The 8,970-nt window shown below is 36.2% G+C and overlaps 1 non-coding gene across 1 annotated transcript; it reads left to right on the forward strand.

Annotated features, from left to right (window-relative positions):
• The first annotated feature begins 1,651 nt into the window (after positions 1–1,651).
• On the forward strand, positions 1,652–1,758 carry LOC122734230. Its single transcript, XR_006354034.1, has one exon. It is a non-coding gene; the product is annotated as a U6 spliceosomal RNA (small nuclear RNA).
• The last annotated feature ends 7,212 nt before the right edge of the window (positions 1,759–8,970 follow it).

The raw sequence follows: 8,970 nt of genomic DNA on the forward strand, positions 1-8,970 counted from the left end.
AATTTCTTTCTTTAAGAATTTTATTTCTTTTTTGACCCATTCTGGAATTTTCCGATAGTATTCCATGATTCCATATTTCACCTGAGTCTATTGGCTTACTTCCCTTTGTATTATAAGACTTAAGTACCTTGGTTTCTTCTCAAGTTGCATTCATTCTTTTTTCTGTTTTTAGAATATTCACTATTTCTCTATCTGCTTATGCTATGTCAGCTTCGATATTCACTATCCACCTGACAATAACTGCTGATGGGATCATAAAAATTATAATTGAGTTTGTATTAAAATGTATGTACCTGAATTCCCAACTTCTCATTTTAAATTCATTATCATTTGGCCAAAATGATTCATAGGGTGAATTGGAGATTTCGATTGGCCTTTAGATTATTATTTATCATCTTGTATTCATTGCTCATTTATTTATTTATTTTATATTTCTTTCACAACATGAGTAATATGGAAATATGTTTTGCCTGACTGTACATATATAATCTATACTGAATTGCTTGCCTTCTCAGTGAGGGAGGGAAGGAAATTGGAACTAACAATTTAAAAAATGTTCTTCCATGCAACTGGAAAAAATTAAATGTTTAAAAATTATTTTAAAAAAGTAAAATGATAAGAGATATGACCAAAGAATTGATGAGTGAGGAAGGATAGACATATGAAACTGGAACAGTTCAATAAAAAAAACTAGCTAGCTAAAAGATGAGAAATAGTATGCCAAATACATCTGGTCCAACTTATGAATGCATATGGTCATTGGTAAGTTTTGGTGAGTTTCATTGTAAGTGGATGATTAGGCTTTCATAGATACTGATAAATTAAAACATTATCTTGGAATATGTGTAAATAAATAATCTGAGACTGAGTAAAAAAAAGAAAAAGTATAAATTGGGGCCATATATCCCCATAAAAATCTCACTTTCTGTTGGGACCCTTTTTCTTTTCCCTAAATGTTCTTACAGAGTGGGCCAAGATATAGGAAAATGAGAATGAGTTTTGCTAAAGTGGTGCCATATGACAATTCACTTATTCATGGAGAATATTTAAATTGAAATCAATGATTACCCAAAAAGAAATATCTCTTAGGGAAAAAGCAGTCCAAAATCTCTGGTTCTGCTATTATAGGCAGTAGTTCTGGAGAACTGAAATAGAGGTTATACTAGGGTCACCAAAGATAAAATCTTGGCACCTAAGAATGAATTTGAAAATGTTATATAATAACCTGAGAAATAGACCATAATAGGTCAGTTTTCTTTTTTGTGTGTGAGTCTTCTCATGTCAAAAGAAAAGAGCAGCTAAAATTGAAGGGATAATGATTTGGGAAAATGGTGAAAATAATTGCAAAGTATTATAAAGGTAGTCTCAAGAAATGATCATCTAGCAATTTAGGGTTTCTTAGGAGTGTATTCCTCTATATTGTACAAGGCTCTTGGCCTACATTATAGCATGGCATGCAAAAATGTTACCACCATAAAGAGACCTATATCAGTAATAGTTATACTTGACTGGCTTTCAAAGATGCCTAGATATGATTAGGGTAGAAATGTAAAAGTAAGAATTAACTCTTCATGATCATTGGGTCATATTTATCATCAAATAATATTGAATAGGACTGCTAAAAGACTCTGTTACATAGCATAAAATTTTCGTGCTTGCTTCGGCAGCACATGTACTAAAATTGGGACGATACAGAGAAGAATAGCTGGTCCCCTGCACAAGCATGACACACAAATTCGTGAAGCATTCCGTAGTATACAGTTTCCTCCAGAAGATTATCCATTTGCCTTGAAGGATATTATTTTCTAAAACTTAACTAATAATATTTGAAGAGATTTAATTAATACTAGTTTTCTTCATTTTATGCTTATTCTTCCTTTGAAGGAATAAGAGCACATCCACATTTTTCTCCTTTTAAGCAAGAAATATTTTTGGAAGACATGTTTTACAGAAATTTTTAGGGGTCAGGGAAAATAGATTTAGGAGTAGGGACTGACAAAGAATGGTATGGGACATTGCCCAGAGGTAATGGCAAAAGGAGGGAAGGAAGAGTTAGAGATTCTCTTTAAACTTACTTTAGGAAATTGAGCTTTAGAATCTGATAGAGGGCAGCTAGATGGCGCAATGGATAAAGCACCGACCCTGAATTCAGGAGGACCTGAGTTCAATTCTGGCCTCAGACACTTGACACTTACTAGCTGTGTGAGCCTGGGCAAGTCACTTACCCCTCATTGCCCCACCAAAAAAAATCTGATAGAGTTTAAGTGGTACTTTGTAGAATTACAACATTTTGTGGAACAAAACTATCCATTAATATAAATTTACTCCTGAAGGAACTTAGATTCTACTGGCAAATGCAAAGTGATTGAAATTAGAGGGTAGAGAGAGGGCACAGAAAGAAGTGGAGTAATTAGGAAAATTCTCTTGAAGGAGGTGGGCCTTACATAAAATATAGGTAGCATTCACTCTAGGCATGAAGATAAATCTTATGCATCTCTACTAAAAAGCAGTATGTATATGCTCTGAGTGGTACTGACAGGAAGCAGATTTCACTTCTGCTATCTCATCTGACCTGTACTTGAATAATAATCTCCATGATAATACAAATAATATTAATCCAACAAGTAGTAATATATCCTCTGCTTGAAAATCTCTAAGAAAGAGGAAGACACTTTCTTCCAAGGTACCAGATTGTAGTTTGGGATCATCCTACTAGCTAAACACTTTTTCCTTAAAGGAAGCCTAAATCTGCTTCTCTGTAATTTCTGTACATTGTGAAGCCATCCAGTCTCCCTTCCCTAGGACAGGACTTCAGATACTTGAAGATAGGTATTGGAATATATCTAATTCTTAAATTCTCCAGGCTACATAGTCCCAGCTGCTTCAGTTGTTTCTCACATGGCTTGATCTGGCAGGCCTTCATTCATTTGTATGTTTTCTATTATCTGAACAATATACTTTCTTCATTCACTTTCTGCCATAAATGTTTTCATACAATGGGTCTTTTTCCTCTTTATTTGTTCTCTTTGGGGTATAGCCCTAGTAGCAGTATCAATAGGGAAATGAGGATACACCATTTAATAGATTTTGGGTCATAGTTGCAAATTGCTTTCCACGATGGTTGGTCCCATTTATAATTCTACCAACAATGCATTTTTATGACTCTTTTCCCAAAGATCTCTCAGTATTTGTCAGTTTCTTTTTTTGTCATCTTAACCAGTCTATTGGCTGGGTGTAAATGGTACCTCAGTTATTTTAACTTGCATTTCTCCCATTACTAATTGATACTTTGAATTTCTTCCTCTGAATACTGCCAATTCCCATCTGTTCACTATTTCTCAATTGGGGAATGACTCTTTTTATTTTAAATTTGGCCCATTTCCCTATATATTTTGTAAACAAGGCCTAATACTTTGTTTTGGTGTAGTTTTAATTTCTTTCTGTTTTGATCTTGTCCTTGTCACTCCTGGAGAAAACCTCTGGGCTATCTTAGATGTTTTTTCTATTTTAACTCATTTTGATGTATCTCTTTTGATATTTAACCATTGGTTTTATCAGGTGATCTTTAGAAAATTATATTTCTTCCTAATTGACATGTAATTTTGCTTTGTGATATTTCTAGATAGTGATTGAATTTCTCGCTACATTTTGGGGGCAAACATTTTTTAAATGAAGGACTTCCACTACCACGTTCAAATGTAGATTTTAAACATATGTGACAGTAGCTGAAATGGACCCTGAAACTTGAGCTATATTGATGTAGCTATATCAGGAAGTTGAATAGATACAGATAGAGCACTGGACCTGAAATGAGGAAGGCCTGAGTTGAAATACAGCCTCAGACACGTACCAGGTGTGTGACCCTCAGCAAGTTACTTAATCTCAGACAATTTAGTTTCCTCATCTGTAAAATGGGGATAATAATAGCACCTACATTCTAATGGGTTGTGATGAGGTTCAAATGAGGTCATATTTCTCAGATTCTTTATAAAATATAAAGTACTTTATGAATTCCAGCTATTTTTTTTATCATTACACATATAAATATTAGAAATATACAGAAGAACTTTGAACCTGCTAACTAGGAAATTAGCTACAAGTTATATCAAATGCCCCCATAATTTGCAATAGTATTTTTGGATATAAATTCTATTTTATAGTAGCTATCAAAGAGGAGTTGGCATCTGAATGCTGGGACTGATAACTTTTTTTTTTATTTTTTTAGTGAGGCAATTGGGGCCAAGTGACTTGCCCAGGGTCACACAGCTAGTAAGTGTCAAGTGTCTGAGGCCGGATTTGAACTCAGGTACTCCTGACTCCAGGGCCAGTGCTCTATCCACTGTGCCATCTAGCTGCCCCAAAACACTTTTTTTGTTTGTTTGTTTTTTTAGTGAGGCAATTGGAGGTAAGTTACTTGCCTAGGGTCACACAGCTGGTGTTAAGTGTCTGAAATCGGATTTGAACTCAGGTCCTCCTGACTCCAGGGCCGGTGCTCTATCCACTGCACCACCTAGCTGCCCCGACTGATAACATTTTTGAAAATAAACTATTTGGTTTCTTCCCTTGAAAGACAGTGAACATGGGTAGAATGTCTGAGGAGGAAAATACTATTTTTCTACCCTCTTACCTGAAGACTTCACCTCATTTTATCTATGCAGTGAACTCTTTGAATTATCATGTAGCACTGGAAAGAGCAGTAACATAGATGTCGAGCTGGAGGGAGTTCAGAATCTGTCTAGTCCAACCCTTTGGTTTGCAGAGGAGGTAACAGGACTGGGTTCTTTATTTCAATGCCCAGGATCACATAAATAGTAAACATCATAGGACTATTGGACTTAGGGTCAAAAGATGTGGATGTGAGGCCCAGTTCTATTACTTCTTATTAGCTGTGTAGAACTCTAGCAAATCTTGTTTCTCTTTTACTCAATTTATGTGATTAATGATTAGAACCCCTAGATCAGGGGTTCTTAACCTTTTCTGGGGTGTGTGTCATTGACCAATTCACAGTTTGAAACCTACGGATAGACACCTTCTCATAATAATGGTTTTAACTACATTTTAAAAATACATGAGATTGCAGAAATGCTAGGCATGGTGGCGCATGTCTCTAAACCCTATTACCAGAGAAGGCTAAAGCTTGACTGCGTTTGGGAATCTGAGATTAATGTGAGTGCTAAATCTGATCAAGTGTCTGTACTATGGCACAAATATGATGAGCCCCTAGAAGCACAGGACCACCAGTTGCCTAAGAAAGGATGAAGTGGGGGCAGCTAGATGGCACAGTGTATAGAGCATCGGCCCTGGATTCAGGAGGACCCGAGTTCAAATCTGGCCTCAGACACTTAACACTTACTAGCTGTGTGGCCCTGGGCAAGTCACTTAACCCCAATTGCCCAGCAAAAAAAAAAAAAAGAAGGGAAAAAAAGAAAGAAGGGATGAAGTAATAGAGAGTTAAAGCTTCTCTTCCAATCTGTATTGGAATTGGACCTTTGAGTGGCTACTAGAGTTCCAGCCTGGATAAGATAGGGAGATCCAGTCATTGGAGAAGGGCAAGAAATATTTTCTTTTGAAGAAAAAGAGAATTGTAAAGTAATAAGAAATGTATGAAAAAATGCTCCAAATCATACATATCAAAACAACTCTGAAGTTTTTTTCCCCACACCCTGAAAAATGGCAAAAATGACAAAAGATGCAAATAATTAATGGGAAGAGAGTCATACTAGTCCATCGTTAGTGAAGCAGTGCATTGATATAAGCAATCTTGAAGTATACAAATGAGGGTCCCTTTGATGCCTAATCAATTGTGGAATGACTATATAATTATGGGATGTTAACATAATGCAATTTTACTGTGCTGCAAGAAATGGTGACTGTGATGAATGCAGAGAAGCATGGGAAGAGCTACACAAATAAGAAGCAGAGTCAAGAAAACAATAGAGTCCAGGAGTACAGCAGTGGAAGTGGAAAGCACACCCACAAACACAAAAGTTTTAGTAAATGTTGTGTAATTACAAAGAACAAACATGGCTTGAAATAAGATAGAGAAGATACTCCTATCCCTTTACAAAGGTACAAGGTCCATGCATGTTAGACATTGCACATATTTTCAGTGTTTTGATGTATTGGTCAATTATTCTAATTTTTCCTCTCTTTCTTTAAAAAATACTACTTGTTATAGGATTACTCTCTGGTAGGGAGGGTGAAAGCTACTAGGGAAATTATGATGAGGGTTTTTTTGGAAATAAAATATACCAATAAAAACTTATTTCAAAATGTTAATAGTATGCATCTTTGAAAGTCCTAACAAAAGTCACAAGTTGTAAAAAAAATTCCCCTTGACTATAGGGTATTAAGCAAACTCTTTGGGTTTATGGTGATTGTTGTTTTTTTCCTGGCCCTGCTATTTGCTCTTTGGGCTTTTTTTTTTTTGGGGGGGGGGAGGCAGTTGGGGTTAAGTGACTTACCCAGGGTCACACGGCTAGTAAATTAGCAAGTGTCCGAGGCCGGACTCCAGAGTCTGTGCTCTATCTACTGTGCCACCTAGCTGCCCCTCTTTGGGCTTTTTTTAAAGAAAAAAAAGTAAATATTGAAAGCTGGTCGAAATCACTGAGGTCATCTAGTGCAGTCTCTCTCTCCCGCCCCCATTTTACCTGTGGAGCAAAGAAGACCCTGCTGGTGAAGGGCCTTTCCCAGGGCCCTCAGCTGACAAGCAGCAGATAAGGCTTTTTCCAAGCTCACATTTCACTTTCATCCTCTTTAATGCTACAGGTTGAAGTAACTGATCTCCACAGTTGATCCTTTCTACCTTAATGTTCTTTTTTTTTCTTCACAGAATTTTTGAGGGACTTGTAAATTTTCCATGTCTTCTTTCCCACAAGAAGTATAGTGTTTCCTTATGTATTTTTTTAAAATCTAGTTTTCCTGGTTTTGTCAAGGTAGTAGTTTTCTGCCTCTGCTATTTTTCTGTGTTTGTTAAGGTTCTGACATGTTCTAATAGTTCATCTTAGGGAAAAATACATCACCAGATTTCCTCTTGACTCATAGATTTAAACATGAATCTTTTTTTCCCCAATTTTTCACCTTTGAGTACATGACTTAAGTTTGCTTTTTTTGTTGTTTTTTTTGTTTGTTTGTTTTCTGTCAATGCTCCTAGTACCTAGTGCATCTCATTTAAGATGGCTGATGAGTCAGGAGTAAACTGTGCAGGAGAGCAAGCATGCTGCTGTGGAGTTAATGACATGTAGACACTCACTTTCTTTTTACTATCTTGTAGAGAAGACTGATTATATTTAAAGAAAGGGAGTAGATGAATCCTGAAGGAAAAGGGGAAAAATAAATTCAGAATGTCTCTAAGGAAGAACGTAAATGTGAAAAATAAATATTCATTCAGGGTTCCTAGCCCTAAGAGAGCCTATGGAAGTTATTTTAACACAGACTGTTAATCCCAAAGATACCAATTCCATAATGATACTAAGACAGTAGGTCCAAATTGATAAGGACCTATGGAAATGCCATTAAAACCAAACAATGCAAATGTATTCTGACTGTGCAATGAAAGAATGAGGTGAATTTGAAAGCAGGACACAAATTTCCTGAAGACTAAATGGCCAGACTAAGGACAAGCAGTGAAAAGAACTAATACTTAACTGCAAACTTGCAACACTTAGCTCTTTTCTCCCCAAGTCTTCAGATGAGGTTTTATAGAAAAGAGTTACAAAGATTATTGAAGAATTAAAAAGCAGACCTATACGACAGATGGATTCTAGTTATTCAGCCTAGAGAGCAGCAGAATGAGGGATGATGAATAATGGGCTATGCCTGTGTTACAAAAACTCCATGACTGTTTTCCATCTCCACTAGGGACAAAAACACTTAAATTAAAATTGGAAAGGATGCATTAGTTATTAATGTGGCCTTTGAGGGCCTTGCTTTGGGGGTGTGGGGTGTCCTAGTTTTGAAAGAGGGGAACTTGTTTCTAAATCAGTAATGGTTACTCCATCTTCCCTGAAAGAACATTCTAAAGTTTAGTTCTCTTTCTACTTGCTCTCATACTGCTTATGCTCTGTGTGCACTTTATGTTCACTAGGAGAGTGAATGATTAGTATTCATTCTAATTACAGCTTTGTTTTCAGATAACAAATATTCATTTCACAAGTGAATGCAAATGAATGTTGCCAGCTTACATTTAGTCCACTGTGACTGAAACAAACAAAACAAGAGCCTAGACAATTCCTTAGTCCTCACTTTTTGAGAGACCAGTGACCAACATACATACATACATACATAGTGTTTGTAGCTTCCTCTGTCCTTTTCCCCTTACATGTCAACCAGTTGCACAAAACATTATCAACTTAAACATGTAAGGCATAACATCATTTGTCATTTTTGTTGTTGGGTTGCTTCAGTTGTGTCTGACACTTTATGACCCCAGTTTTCTTGGCAAGGGAACTGGAGCGATTTTCCATATCCTTCTCCAAATAATTTTACACATGAGGAACTGAGGCAAACAGGGTAAAGTGACTTGCCCAAGGTCACATAGCTAGGAAGGTTGAGTCCAGATTGAACTCATGATGAATCTTCCTGATTCCAAGCCCAGTGCTCTATCCACTGCACCACTTATCTGCATTTTCCATCATGCTTAAAAGTAACAAAAAGCAGCACAGATTGCATACAGAAATAAAGACCAAGGTATAATATAAATAAGTTTCCTTTTTTAAAAAAAAATTCACCTGACTCCAGGTGCTTTGCTCTATCCAATATACCACCTCGCTGCCTCAATATGAGTTTAGACTTACTTTAACAAAAATGAGAAAAATATGCTTCTATAAATGCTGAATGCTTAATAGACATAGTAAAAATTATTAAATAAAGAATAATCCTTATTTTCATAGAATTTTTAGTCAGGAAGTATATGGCTTATACACATATAACTTTACTACTTCCAGTTGTTTAAGAAGGGTACAGAGGCAT

Source organism: Dromiciops gliroides, chromosome X (genome assembly GCF_019393635.1).
Source record: "Dromiciops gliroides isolate mDroGli1 chromosome X, mDroGli1.pri, whole genome shotgun sequence".
Lineage (NCBI taxonomy): Eukaryota > Metazoa > Chordata > Mammalia > Microbiotheria > Microbiotheriidae > Dromiciops > Dromiciops gliroides.